At 34.0% G+C, this 16510-nt stretch overlaps 1 protein-coding gene across 1 annotated transcript in view; it reads right to left on the bottom strand.

Annotated features, from left to right (window-relative positions):
- Positions 1-16510, bottom strand: part of LOC107995287 (cyclic AMP response element-binding protein A) — a 37654-nt gene that overhangs the window by 15058 nt on the left and 6086 nt on the right. The gene's annotated exons all lie outside the window — the stretch shown is intronic.

Below are 16510 nucleotides of genomic sequence, written 5' to 3'. Positions count from 1 at the left end.
TCTTCTAAACGTGTGGCAAAATATAAACATAATTTCATAATATTTAAATAAATTTATTTTTTTTCAATAGCGCAATATATGTAATAACAAAATAAGAGGTATAAAAAATATGGTGTTTATAAAAAAATAAATAAATGCATTTCGAAGCAAACAATTACTCAACATTTGTGCGAGAAGAAACAAGAAACAAGAACTACGTCTTGTAGAAATCACGTTTTTTTCCCCCACGTTTCGTGGCCGTGGAACGAGATCAAAGTATAAAATAAGAAATAAAATAAGAAATCTGAGGAATCACGCAAAGTATTCAAAATCTAGAGAAAGAGACTGCACCGAAAACCGGTATTTCCCGTTGAGAAACAGGAAAACAATCACGAATTTACAAGGAACGAGGCAACAAGGCGTGCAGTTATGCCAAGTATCCAACAGAATTGACCTTTCTGTTCGCCAGCTCGCTGGTAAACTCCACTGTGCCAAGTATAAAAGAAAGAATCCTAAAAAATCACGGCCATCGAACGAAAGATATAACGAATTTTCAATTTTTGAGCCGTTTGTTTATTCAAAATATTCGTTTAATAAATTGACTTTTTCATCGTGAACAATTTTGATTGTAATTTTAAAAAAGGATGATGTTGCAATTAAAGAGACACATTAGAAAAAAAAGAAAGAAACAAGATTATTTAATCGAATTCGAAAATTTAAATAATCTGAAATTCTTTTTCAATTTTATTATTGCTTTCTTTTTCAATAGAAAGATGAAATTTTGACAATTTCTAATCCTCGTTCATTTTTCCTTCTCCTTTCGAGTTTATGAAGAAATAAAGATTCAAAAGAGAAGTAAATATTTTATTAAGTTGGGAAGAAAAAGAGAAAAATTCAAGAATTTTGTTCATCCGACCTACATTTCGGCTTATCTCAAGTTCCAAGATTCCGGTTTTTGTTTGAGAAACGAGTCAAGTCGATGGTTGTAAATCCACCAACGTGAGATTATAGTATATTCTCATGCAATAAAAAGGTTTCGATTAAGCCTTTTGCGATCTTGATTGTTGGTCCTCAATAATGCACGCGTCCATTCGTCGTCGTGTATAAACAGTCCTCCATCGGGGAGAACACGTTGCGTGCACGACTGAACATACAAAGTTACGTAAAATTTATTCAAAGGACATTTAAACAACAGCCTGTAAGGCGCCTTCTCTCAGCTTGGAATTGTACGTTTGCCTTGGAAACACGAAGCTGGTTCGTGTTCTTCTCGAATATTATTTTTAAAAAAAAATGTTTAAATTTCAATTGAAGAGAGAGAAGAGTGAACGATCAAAAGAATAACCGAGTTTCTTTTAATTTTAATAAGATCAAATTACCCAAGATTTCGCTCAGAATTGCAACAGTTTTCGAAAAATTCCATAGACATCGACGTGCACGAAAAGAAAAAAGAAAAAGAAGGGGGAGGAAGCAAATACTCCGCGATAAACCTTCCGCCCCTCTCCTCCAAAAAATAAATCTCAAAAAGTTTCCATTCGAGAGCTCGAGAACTCTTCCCTCGTCTCTAAAGTAATCTCGTCGTCTTTATAGAGAATCCACGACGACCTATAGGATTCTAGTTGGCAGAAGTCACTTTTACCAGCGTGTACCAGCCTCGATGAAGTCACGAAAAAAGGTGAACGTCCTCGAGTCCCATCGAAACCGTCACTTAGCTCTTCCCCACTCTCCCTCTCTCTTTCTCTCTCCCCCTCTTCCTCTCTTTCTATCTTTAGACGTTCGCCTATATGCATGTATCACGAGCAGACCAAAGAAGATGGCTTTTCTCTTCATCGTCAACGACGAATACGATGGAGAGACGATAAACGACAGGTTACACGTTCTCTTAACTCGTGGACGGGACTCGTTTCAAAAACCTGATCCTTCTCTATCGAACAAGTGGTACCAAGTAGTAGCCGAGTGTCATAAGAGAGTCGAGAAACTCTAGAAACCTTGAAACGAATAGGGGAGAGAGAGAGAGAGAGGGAGCAAGAGAGGGGAAGAAAGAAGAAAAAAAGGAATGTGGGGGTACGTGGATGCCGTGTGTCGGTCGGAAATACCGGAAACAAGGTTCATTTTATGGATTTAACGTTGGTTTTATCAACATAAGTATTGATAGAACCCAAAAAATTTTTTTTTTCAATATTTCAAGCCTTGCAGTTTTGTTATTACATGCTGTTGCACGAGTCTATCTTTATTATTACGTATTTGCTTGTAAGTAAACTTCAGAATAGTTTTACATCTCTTTCAATTATTTGTGTGTTTCTAGTATATAATTTTCGTATCCACAGTTTCAATTTTGGGGGTAATTTCGATCGATCGATACCTTATTTTATTTCGTGTAACTAGTAATAGATTATACCGCGATTTTATTGCCCTAATAAGTATAGTATTTGCGAGGTTGTACAATGTAAAAAAAAAAAAAAATATTCTATCACAAAAATACAGATACAGTCACAAGAATCATTATGATATGCCACGTACCGATTTAAATTAAAAATTGCATCATAATTACGCTCGCATACATACGGCTGTAATTCAATTCGATACCAAAAAAAAAAATAGCAAAGAATATAAACCCATGATTTAAAAATCACTCGAATTCACACCGTGTCAATCGACAACAATATCTCACCTTCCAACAATCGACCGAATCTTTGTCCGATACCTGACGCAAGAGGATCCACATATTGTTCGGTCACGGAAGAGGCACACGTCGGGCATTCTAAATACCCAAACACCCGAAAGAGGTTCTCGACCGACGCGCAACCCTCGCCTCGGACGACGCACGAAAGAAAGGCAGAGGCAGAGCGTTCGAAAAATGCCGAGTCGCAGCGTGGAATTCCGAGCCCGGATTCTCACGTAACTTGGGGAATTATTTACGCCTCGATTTCCTCTCACGGGACTCGGGCGAAGCGCGAAAGGAGAGGGAGAGGCGTCCGATTCAACAGGTAGTCGATGCCTCCCAGTATACGAGCAGGATTACACGCGGCTCAATGTCGATGGAAAACACGGCGTTTTCCACCAACACGTTTCTTAAACCGATCTTAAACCGATTCTCAGTGGAGGGGGGGCGTCGTTGCCTCTCCGTTCGGACGAGGATGACGAGGATATCGACAGGTGGGGATGAAAAAGTTTTTCGTTTGTCCTTCTCTAAAAAATTTATTAGGGAACGAAGAGGTAGGGATAGAGAGATCCGGGGAACTTTTCGAATCTGTAAAACTTGTAAGAGGACAGAAATTGAGACGAGTTTGGAAGTAGAAGAGTCTTGGCCAGAGAGAAGTTGACGCGCTTCTTTGAAATTTATCCACGAAAGCTTTCTTTATACTTTTCAGAATTTTTTTATCGAGACATAGAATGTTGTGGAAACGAGGAGAAAATGAGTGAATTTCGACGATTCTTCTCTCGATAATTATTAGAAAAAAGGAAACTATAGAAAAGTCATATTTATCTCGATATTCTTCTCGATAATTCGAGTCGAGATTTCAATTTGATCTGATGGCTGTGAAACAATGTGACACGTTGGGGGAAACGAGGAGAAGCGTGACACAGTTTTATAAATAAAATCACCACTCTGAATAGATTGTTACCATCTTCGACTTCCGTTTTCATGCGGACGCGAATGCACGAGTTGAGACTCGTGCGAGCTCGTGTGTACTACTCGGATTTTTAATTAACAACGACTAACGGTCGACGGAATTATCATGGAATAATTATTACAGATTATAAGTAGACGTGGATAAGCGTGAATTTTCAACAAACGAAATAATTACAAGGTATCTCGTTTATTGTTCGTTTCCTACAAACGATATACAAAACTGTGGACAAATCTCGAGATTAAAATTAAAACGTGGTTGTTCGATTCGTCTGACGAGTATGTTAATTTGCATACGCGCGAATCATCACGGTAAAATTAGACTCGAGAGAATAATATACGCGAAATGTATTACATGTGCGTTGAAAAATCGAATGAATCCGGCGAATATTCATTAAATTGCAGGTAGAGTAGCCGTGTAATGTAATTTCACGAATTAAATTAATTTGACGAAGAAAATTAAAGATGGCGGGAGGGGAAAGCAAGCGTTGCGTTTAATTTATGAAAATTTTACGGGGAAATGAATAGCCAATAAATAATAATAACAACGAACAGATAAAAATTACGAACAGTAAAATTTATAAACGCGATATATTTTTGAAAAATTTTTTGAGAAATCAAGAGACAAATTTCCAATGCAAATATAATTATCGTGCTGTAAAGCAAGCGTGATTACACAGGCACGCCAAGAGTTTATGGCACACGCGATTTTTCGCATAAGAAATATCGTTTTTTCCAAAGGTAAATCAGTTTCTAGATCGACCTAAAAAAAGTTGTTCGGAATTTTAGCGCCATACTTTTACGCGCCGTTCTCGATAAACGAAAATTGAAGTAATAATCGTTGCAGATTTTTAGACAAACAAATTTATTTTTTCCTCCAAGGTGAACCAATTTGTTTTCCTAAATGAAATTGTAACGCAACTATCTTTTCGACGAAAAAAAAAAAGACAATATAACATTTATTACAGGCTCATTCATAAAAATTCGAGAAAACATTGTTACTTGTATCGTTGTACAAAAAACGTTTCTTAAAAAATCATCCGTCAACTTCGTTTCTGGATGAGAGATCCAGTTTGTAAAAAATATTGGCAAAAGAAATTAATTTTAATCTGATTAAGAGAAACGAAGGGTAAGAATTCAATAATGGTTATTTCATATTGAAATTTTTGCACATTGGAACGAAATGCCAACAGTAAGAAACGTAGTTGGGAACAGGACAAAGAGCATTAAACAGCACAAAGACGCTATCAATCACAAAAATAAATGGAACTCGACTAGCCAGACGGTCGACAAGAGAGCCGATAATGCTAAAATAAAACGGCTCGTAACTTCGGAAGGAATCAAGCGAAATTATTTATGTTCGAGCGCGCGACGACTGATAAGCGACAACTATACGCTGTAAAAATTATCTGGAAACGCATTCGTGCCTCCCAGTTCTCAGATAACGTCAAATGAATTTAAGAAACTATCGCGAGCAACGGTTCCCGATTTATCACACTTTGATTATGAAACATTGAATATTAAAAACTAATCTGAAATATATAATTACGTATACTCATACATTGTTGAAAGACAATTGTTTTTAGAAATACGATGATATATCGTATTCCAATAAGGAAGATCGATTCCAGAAAACACGTGTGCAAAAATGTTGCTTGTTAATTTATCCTGGGCGATATATATTTCATTTAATTTTAATCTTTGTTCGATCGATAATAATCTATTCGAAAGGAGAAGAGCTTTTTCCTTTTTCTTCAGATTACAAAGTATAATACAGCTGCATTACACACACCATTCGAAACCGGATGTCATTATCTCGAATTTTTCAAACTCTATCAATGCGCGAGATTTTATCGAGAAAACACGGAGTTAAATCTCGAGGCTTCCCCCTTATCAATTAAATTCATAATGAAAAATTATATTGTTTAATTAATTTCTCCACATAATGGTTTTAAAAAGATGTGAAATATTAGTAAAAGCAAGAGTAGATTACGCAATTAACAATTAACAATTTAATTGGGAATTTCGATTTAATCGGTTAATTAAACGGCTAATCGATTCTGGAAATATATTTCAACAAATCGCGTTGCTTTCAAAAACCTCGATTTTCTGAAAATATAATGATCAATCGACATTGGACGAGTGATCCTGATCCTATAGCCAATTATAAAAATTTTCGTAAAATAAGGATCACTTGTTCGATCTGCTCACGGAATTATACGTGTATAATACGTTATATAAGGCCAAGAGGAAAATCTAGGTGTAACAACGTAGATTTTAGCGAATCATTTTCCACTTTGTTAATAAACCGGTGCAATGCGTTAATATCTTATTACCCGCCATCGCTAATCATAGAAAATCCTCGTTAGCTCGTACTATTATTAATATAACCATTATCGTGAGCTACGCTTCTAGTTCACTATATTCGTTGTTGATTGTTAAAATATTCTACGTGTTACGCCTCGTTAAAAATGTATTAAATATGATATTATAAATTACGCGTACGTACGTGTTATACAATATTCTTTAAATTAATTTGCTGCTTGTGTTTTCATCTCGAGATTTAAACTTTCAATTTTGAACATCGCCCGGAAAAGGGAAACGAACGGAGAAGAACCAAAATTAAGGGAAGAATTGTTTAATTTTTCAATTTTTAATTCTCCTTTTGCAACAAGTTTTTCTATTATTGCATTGATAAATATCTTCGATGCTATTTTTAAAAGACTGGGTCGTTGTTATTCTACAACGAAAAGGATTAAATACAATGGCAAATTTTTTTTTCATTCCCTTCTATTAAAATTGAAGATCTTTTTCGCGGAGATGCAAGATCACACGCGCTTAAAAAAAAAAAAAAAGAAAAAGATTATCAATCATGCCAAAGATTACATCCTCGAAGCTAATTGCTTTCGACTCGAAACGCGAGAGATAAAAAAAAAGTTAAAAAAAGGTCGAACAATTTTTTTCTCGTCCTCTTTGTCCGCTTCTTTTCTTCTTTTTCTTTTCTTTCCTTTTTTTTTTTTCTTTCTCTTCTAGCCCGCGCGTATTATCGCACGGACGCAAAGAAAGAAAGAGAAAAATAGAAGAAAGAAAAATAAGAAATGAATATAGTATGCAGGTACACGAAGTCCGCGATAAAGCGGACAGAAAATTACGCGCGTACACGCGTCGATAAGGTTTTTTATCGGCGCTAGTTTTTCCCGTCACGTCGATTGCACGACTTTTCCATTTCCCTTTTCGTCGTTTAACCCCTCTCGCAACCCCGTGAAAAATACAGCCCGCGAGGTTTTCGCACCGCGAATTTTATCCATCGATTATCAATGAGAGAAATGTTGGAAAAGGAGACGTTGGAAAATTTTTAACGCAAAATTTTACGTCGAGAAATTATAATAGACACTAAACTATAATGTAAAGCGGTGTGTGTACCGTAGCAATGGTTGTGATAACGGATGAATGGTAATGGCGATAAATAAAATGGCAAGATAGTGTTAAGAAGCGTAGTAATTGGTACGTGTAATGTGGCAATGGCAGAAGAATGATACTAGTAAATATACGTACATATCATCCTGGTTTATAGTGCCCTGGTATAAGAATATATGAGAGAGGGCAATTTTATGCTAACGTCAAATGTTGCAAATAAGTTATAAATAGAAATATACACAGTATTACTAGTTATCACGATAACTAGTAAATGTTACAATGATGCAGATTAAAAGGGCGTAATATATCGATATAACTGATATCATAACATTATTACAGAATCGTGTTTCGATCTAATGATATTCAACCAATACCATATTCTATTTTAGTACAATCTAAAAATAGAAACTTTCGTTCCAATAATGTTTGTGTACATTAATACCTCTGAAATTATGCTAAAATATTTTTCATGGCATTATCAGATTCAGTATAAGCGTGTTTCTTAATGATAAAACTCATAAAAACTACCATTAAAGTAATTTTCCTTCTTTAATAAATGTTAACGCGCTAATGGTTTTGTATACATATATATATATATGGTTAAACTGCTTTGAGCAATTGCTACGAAAATTGAAAAACTTTCTAAAAAAAAGAGAGAGAGAGAGAAGAAAAATTTTAAAATCGACGAACGAAACTCAACGTTTCGAACGACCGCTCTCAATCGTCCCTAACGTTTTATCGTGTGAGTCTCTCTCTCTCCCTCTCTATCTCTTCTCTCGTCACCCCAACGCCACGTATATCGCATCCACGATAATATATCAACTGTATCGTCGATTACAGCAACGTTATTATAACATCGGTGGCACGATTCGTCTCGTCTCGTCGACGAGGTTAAAAATATCGATCGTGGGATTCCTTGACACTGTAATCACGCTTTCGATTTGGTACGTGATGCAATTTATCTTCTTTCCTTATTGATTATGTTTACGCTACATAATGCGAGACGTTGTTTATGCAACTCGATCGTTCCTCGCGGGAAATAATACGTTGGAAATTATGAAGGAGAAAATTTCACATTGGGTAATTGAAGGATACGTTGAATTTCTTCATCTTTTGATCGGTTTAATTTCTATATTCCTTCGTTTTCTTTTAACCAATATACGAATAGTATTCCGATATGCGTATTACGATTATGTAATTAACGAAGCAAGGAGGAAGCGATCGACGCAAAAAAAAAAATATTATCTACATTGAACTTTTGAGAAAACACAATATTGAAATAATATTAACAGAAGAACGTGTAGATCTTATTTCGATCGCAAAGAATTTTCTTACAACTTACCATTCGCTATTGATTGAAAATTATCACTGTTTATTTATATTGTGAAAAGTGACTTTATAAAATTAACTTTAAAAAAGAAAATTCTACGTGTTATATATCCACATGTCACTATGGAAATTTCATTTTCAGAAAATGTGACGATAAAATCGTTCGACATTTCGAGATAACGATGGACAAAGGTGGTAATTCACCTGTTTCAAAATAACCAATAACTGAACAAAGACGTTAGAAATCGCGCGATCCCTTCCAAATGCGCGGAATTCAGCTTGTCATTTGTCACGAGAGAATTTCGCGTCAAGGTGAAAAGCGTGAAAGTAAGTAAATTTATCATTGATTCTCCAGGCCGTTTCACTCCGTTTAGACGTCCTTTTTTTACGTTGAAAACAATTCCACGAAACGAATTTCGCTCCATGTCGAAGATCGAGGGAAGAAATTTAAAAAAAAAAAAAATTCTGCGAGAAGTGTGAGGCAACCCTTTCGATTCGTTCGATGGCATGGAGCAAGCGGAATAGTACGAGGAATCGTAGATTATTTTATCTGCTTCCTCTGATAGCGTGGGGAACAATGGTCGATAGAAAAGAAAGAAAGAAAAAAAGAACAGAGAGGAAAGAAACGAGGAGGACGTGAAGGAAGCGCCTTTATTGAATTACACCACCTGCGCATTCCTACAATTTTGAAGAGTTGCAATAACAACTGCGAGTGACAAATTGACGACTCGTTGAATGAATATTGAAGCGAAGGAGGAGTTAATCAAACTATGAGTTTGAAGATTTTTCGGAGTTTGAAAAGAAAAATTAATCAATTGTTCGAATAATTAACGAGTCGAAGCTTCTAGAATATTTTACTGAGAAAAATAAGAAATCTTAACGATTATTTCTACATTTTTTCACTTTCAACGAATACTTTTACACGTGCCAAAACAATTCCAAATAAAAAAATTACCATTCCCCTCAAACAAGCGTTATCCAAATACTTTAAACGCGTATTTATCCTCGCATCAACACATCAATTTTCACGTCGATTTTCAAATATTTATTTTCTCCGATCGATATTCCCTCTCTTTATCTCTCTCGAAAAAAGAAGAACTTAAAATCTTTCGTTCGATCGACGATGTGAAATCAATTATCTCTTCCTCTCAAAGATGGGGAAGCGACAATGACCGTGGATGGTGAAAATGGAAAAACGCGGTTGTACGACTTTCGAGGAAAAGTCGAGATCCACGTCCAGATCTGTAGAAGGTAAGGGGACATTGGAGGCCACGGTACGGTGAACTCCTCTCGTGAACAACCTTCATCCTTTCCAATTTGTTCCTACAGCCTGTACTGATGCGTGACACGGCACGATCACGGAAGCGAGACAAGAGTGAAAAAGGGAGAGAGAGAGAGAGAGAGAAAAAAAGAAAAAATACGCGTATGGGAATGTTGAATGAACAGCACGCCAACTCTGAACGAAACGAACCGGGACCGTTTCCATTCCAGTTCCATTGGCCGGATAAATTGAAGGAAATTACGAATTGTAGTAATGCATTAGATTACGCACGAAATTTATCCCTTTTTCTTTTTCTATATATAATGAATGAGGATTAAATTGGAGATAACTGGGAAGGAGCTTACGGTTGCTCAAGATTTTTGGGCGACGCTTGTTTGCTATTGTTTAGAATATGGAATAGAACAGAGACGTTATTAACGTTGTTGAGAATATTTTTCGAAAGGATAGAATCGATCGGTTCGATGCAATAGTTAATGTAATAGGGAATATTGAAGTTAAGTAATTGGTAACGAAAGATAAAAGTGTAGCTAGTTTGTAACCTAAAGATCAAGGCTACGAATCTAAATGTATATTTTCTGTTTATGTCAATAAACACGCTATTTAGATAACTGCGTGCTCGAAATTAATGACAGAACATGGATTATGCACGGCCTGAATAAATAAACGATAACAAATGGAGGATGCTAATAACTATTATCTCTACCAGAACGATACCAGGAAGCGCTCAAACTTTAATCGTGTCGTTTTATGCATCTTGTGTATATTCTAATAATTTTATAATTTATCGATAAATCAAAATCAATTATAAATATATTTACAACGATACGTTATTATGATAATTCGAATATTAAAAAATTAATTGATTTCGATATTAATCTCTTTGCATTATTCATAATTACCGCTTGCATAAATTATCATGTATCGATATATTATACTTGTATATTAGAGAAAATCAAAAATTCAAGTTTTAAAAATTTCTCTTTCCCGTTAATAACCGACGTTATATAATCAAAAAATTAAATCTTTCCAAAATGTTACAAATTGCCCCGTTTATCGCGGGACGAAACTATCGAAATCATCGAACAATATCAAATTAATGACAATTAAAATCGAAAAAAAAAAAGTACGTAGGATATAAAGATATAATAAAAGAAAAGTTATCTTTTTTTTTTTTTACAAGGAAATGTTATTTAGCATTCGGTAATATATCGTTACACGTCACGAATACCCATTAATATTATAAAGTGAGAATGAAAATAGCAGCAAAATAAGCAGCAAATAAGTGAAAAATGAAAGAAAGAAGGAGAGAAAGAAAGAAAAAAAAATAAAAAACTATGATTTAGTGCACACATATCGCGAGTATATACGTGTTTCCGCTCGTGAACTCGGAGTACGGTCACTTCCGGTTTTTGCACCGAAAAACCAGCCAACCACGACATTGCTCACAGTGGTCGCAGCTGACACAACGCCATACTTCGCTCTTATCGCCAGCCTAATTAGATTAGATACTTAATCGACGGTCATTGAATATGGAAGACTCACTGTTTTCGAGCTTTTCGAGGAACGATGAAACGAAACGAATCAATTCGTGAAATTTGTTTCCATTTTAACAAATTTATAGTCAGCTTTGATTTTTTGGGGGAAGAAGTATCCTTCCCCTTCTTTTTTAATATTGAATATTTATTGTTTTTGGATAATTGAAAAATAAAAAATGTTCGACTCTTGTGTTGAGAGTTTCATGAATTGAGTAAGTAAGAAATAGCCAAGATATATTGTGTAGATATAATATCTATGAATAATGAAAAAATTTTTAACAATCTTGAAAATTAATCGTGTAAAAAAAATATACGATTAATCAAGAACATCTTCGTGTCTTATCATTCAATTATTGAAGAACATGTCGAATAGAAACTATAATATTATTTTTTTTCAAGATCATGTACAAATATTTGTATGTTTCAGTATATAAAATTGATAAATGTTCTTAAAATAATATCGTATTATTTAATAAGAAACATTTTTATACGTATTTTATCTTGAAACTTTATCATATCTGGAAAAAATAGTTAAATAAATAAAAAATTATAACATTTACTGTGTTTCTTCAGAATAAATAAATCGTAAATATTATTCGTAATATTTTCCAAATAACATCTTAATCGTATTATCGACAAAAATAATAACATGATTTTCACTTGTTTATTTAAAAAAAAAAAATATTGAAATCATAAAACCTTATCATAGACATGAGAATTTCTTTTTTTTTTTTTTTTCAAGAAAAATTCGAAGCAAACTCCACGATTGGCTTCTTAATTCCATTTTTTCCTAAAATCAAAGTTCGCATCGTGGAGAAGGATTTAATTCTAATTAATAAATCAGTATAATAAAACGTTCCACATCCAACTGGAATGATTTTGTTGCATTCATCGTTTCGAGCCATGATACTAGTCCTTGGCGAGTCGTACCCTAGTTTTACTGCAATTTGGTACATGTGATACATCCCACATCGTTTTAAATCGCCAGAGAGAAGCCGTTTGCACAACGATCGTGTTAAAAATAGCGATGTCAGGAAACCATGGAGTAATTGGGGAAATTACTCAAAGAAACAATCTTTGATCTCGATTCCCTTATTCCAAGAACAATGTTGATTTATTTGATTAAAAAAAAAAAAAAGAAAAAAAGAAAAGGAAAGGAAAAAATTTATCTTTCAATCGACTCTCCTCCTTGCCTCGATATAATATATCATAATTCATAAATAAACATTCTAAAGGATGTTTCATCGAGAATACATTAGTCACAGTTCTCAACTTGGAATCATATTTTCTAGAACGCTATTTATGCATCCTATTAGTTAAACTAAGAATAATAATAAATACCTTACGCTGAAAGAGTATGACGACGAAAGAGCAAAAATCCTATTCAAACTTTTAACTGTACAATTTATATTATTAGAATTATTATTCCGGAAAGTCGATCATTGATTTTAAAATTAACTAATTCGATTAAAATAAATCTAACGATTTCACTTTCGAGTGATTCAATTATGTTATCAACGTTTCTCGGATTCTATCCAACATTTTCCTGCCAGAGGCAGTTCCTGTCGGAACGTGGTCTTTTAATTAAAATACTCGATAAAAAAGAAAACAAAATGATTACAAGAAGGAACGACATGGTTATGTATGACGTAGACAGTTATGTCAACGCGGAAAGTTACGAATCGGTTGCCAACCGAACCTTCTTCCTAATGAATCCTCGTCCGTAATAGAAACTGAAAGGCAATCTGTGCCTCCGCTATGGCTCGTCATATTTGGAGGAGGGGGTCAATCCCCTTTTACTCAATTACGTCATCTCTCAGACGGTATTGTAAAGTGTATATACACTTTCCAGCGAGCTGAATCGTTAAACTTAACGGTGATCATCGCGAGAAAAGAGCAGAGGAATATTCTGCGTGCAATGTCGTAATCGGATTTTAGACAATTTTTAAAAAATATCTCTCGGTCGGAGCCAAATTGCATCTCAACGGGTCTCGTTCGAAGAGGGTTTAAGTTTTTTAAGTCGAAGGAGAGAAGATTTTCAAGATTCGTTAATTCGAGGTGGTTTTAATTGAAGTGGAAAATTGGTTAAGCATGTTTCAAGAGGCTGAAAACATTTCAATTTACACTTCCTCGAGATGTAAAATGTAACTTTCAAAGAAACTTAAACTCAGGAGCGTGAAAGTAGAGAGTTTAATTTTTAAAATAATCCCATAAAGATTATTGTATTGAGAATCTTTGGAGGAAGTTTACAGCGGTTCAAAGATTGATAACGATTCGATCCAAATAGGAACGGCGGTGTGTGTATATAACAGATTAAGAAATCTAGTTTGCGAAATCTATCTCAAACACGAATCAAAGTTCTATCGAAAAATAGATCGAATGTAATAGATACAAATATAATGTTTACGTGCTTGAAATAATTACAAGGATTCGTAAACATTGTCAATCATAAATAAATCAATCTTATCTGTTGCTCTCTATCCATTTCCATCTTGGAAATATCATTACAGAAAACTTATAAATAAGAATCGAGTATGCAAATATTAATCCTGAATCAAGCTTGAATCAACTTTTCTCGATCCATTTCCTTGTAATATCGTAAACATGGAAAAAATGCTGAAAGAATTCAAAATTATTTATTAACGTTCTCTTAATAAACCCATTAAATAGATCCCATTGTGCAAAAAACATGTTCTTCCATAACAATACAGAGAAATGGCAATCAGAAAAGAACCTTGACACAGAAATTTAACTGAAAAAAACATACAACATAAAGTTTAATTATCTTACGAAATTTAATGTACTATTACGAAAGAACTAAATAATTGAACTCGAGCTAAACTTAGGCTCCGATATTCTCAAGTGTGTTATATATATATATACACACTTGTTACTATAGTTCACTTATAACCTTGTATATATATATATATTTGCACGTTGATATTATTTGTACGATTGCGTCGATATTATGATAAAAAATACAAAAGGCAAAATTCAAACGAAATAAATTATTTATTTATTTACCAATACTATCCTCCGCTACTTTCCATCGATAATCGCCGTACAACATTATTTGACCCCCTTTTTCTAGTCATCTCGACACGACATTCCCGTTAGAAAGGTTCTAGACCTGTTCTTCGACCCGGCTACCATTTTATGGAAATCTATGTACATTAAAGACAGACTTCTCGTTAACCCAGCAATCCAGAATTCACAGACACGACCGGTTATTTTTACAGACGGTCCATCCACGACACCATCGACATCCCAACGTAATTTTCCTCCTCCGTTGCGTAATTTCGTTCCCTCGGATAAAACCTTCGTCTTCGCCTTTTATCCGCCATATTGTCGTGTCCGCGACACGAGGAAAATAAATTTTTTTAAGAAAAATAGGTGAACGTAAATATTCCCTCGATTTCCAGCATGGAATTTCAAATATACTTTCGACGCCAATTTGTACATGGTGTTACTTCGAAATTAAATTTATTTCAAATAATATAATCGAATTCAATCGTATATAAATACATAATATTTTCCTGTGATTTTTCAGCGAAATAATATTTCAGTTTTTTAATTGATTGTTATTACAATTTTTATACATATTACGTGTATAATAATGTTTCGATTATTTTCATATTTCCTCTCGCATATGTGGATATGATTATAAATGATACGTTGATTAAAATAAATATATTAATCTTTTCTACGGACTCGTAAAAAAAAAAATGAAAAACAAGGTAGTAATTCGGCGTAACAATAATAACAACGAGCCACAGGATCGTTAATAAAGATTCCATGCTCGAGGGATCACGATCGTTAAGGAAGCTTTGTGGAAAGAGGACGATGGGTCAAGTGGTAAGGAAATTACGCGATGAATATTCGATAAGAAAACGAATTCTGTCAAATAGTAATTAGCAAACGGTAATTTAACGATCGGTAAAGAATATCGAGAAAGCGGCCAGTGACTAATGTAGCTGTAAGCAGAATGCAAAATGACGGAATCATACGAATTGGAATACGAATCGTATCGGAAATAAGTAATAAATAAATAAAAGGATAAATATCGGTTGGGTTAATCTCCTGATTCGACTTACAAAATTCGATTCATCGCCAGTGTGAATAATGAAATTTTTCTTGAATGTCAATAATTTTTATAATAAATAAGAAATAAGTATTACCATCTTTGATAAAATAGTAGTTATAAAATAAATAGATGCTGGCTCCATTCTCTCATATGATTTACATAAATTTCGAGAAATAACTTAAAATTTTCTGATTTGTCCCCAAATGTTTCCCGAATCGAGTTTGTGATAATCTTAAATCATCATCACAAATCGGATATTTACATTATGGCCACAACAATTAAAATATCGTTATATTAAAATAAACGTCGTCGAAAATTACAATGATTTTTTTACTAAATTTTTGGAATCATGACAAATTAATTGCGAATTTTAACGAAGCTCGAAGTTAAAATAAAATTAGGATCTGAGATACATAGTTTAGTTTTTAACAAACTCAATTCGCGTGGTTATGGTTTCAAAGTTTGAAAAAAAAAAAAGTGAAAAATAAATGATAACGTAATTATAATTTTCTCGCTTCATTGAACAATGAAAAATGCAAATGTGGGTGTGTTGGGAATGACAAGCTATTTATACAGGTGAATAAACTGGCACTAATATGCGCAGCTTTATCCTTCAACACTAAATATTTCTCGTACGAACGGTATTACGTATATAATGAATACTTGATGAGAATTTAAAGAATATCTCTTTTATTATTGCGTGTTTGCAAAGAATAACTGAACCGTAATAAAACAGTTTTCCCGCTCTTGCTACACGTGTATTTACTATTTCATGAAATAAATTACGCCGAGATATATTGCAAAATAATACTACGACGGGATTCCATTATAGTAAAGCGAAAAAGTAAAACGGATTAAAAGATTGATTGAATTTTTAAATGGGCGCAGACAAAGATAAAATAAACTTCCTAATTTAAGGATTTATCGCAAGTATTACAATTTCGAATAATTCGCGGCAATTTAAATATCTATTCGGGAGAATTTAAACATCGATCGAATTTTGATTCAAAGAAATTTAATTTTTTTAAAAATTCCACGATTTCAAAGATTCGAAAGAAAATTCGAAATATTTCCCCGAAATCGAGATTCGAGAATTTCAATTCGATACAACTTTCCCGCGTCGTCCCGATCGTCAGAAAGAACAAACACCGCTTTAATCCCCTCAATTGATCCACCGAGGATAGCCCATAACAACAACTTCCTCTTCTTAAAAACGTCAATTGCGGCCAACGAATCAATAACCAAAGATAACTCGA

The sequence above is a fragment of the Apis cerana genome, linkage group LG8, assembly GCF_029169275.1.
Source record: "Apis cerana isolate GH-2021 linkage group LG8, AcerK_1.0, whole genome shotgun sequence".
NCBI classification, from domain to species: Eukaryota; Metazoa; Arthropoda; class Insecta; order Hymenoptera; family Apidae; genus Apis; species Apis cerana.
Note: the sequence above shows the minus strand (reverse complement) of the source record. Positions and strands in the feature narration are given on the sequence as shown.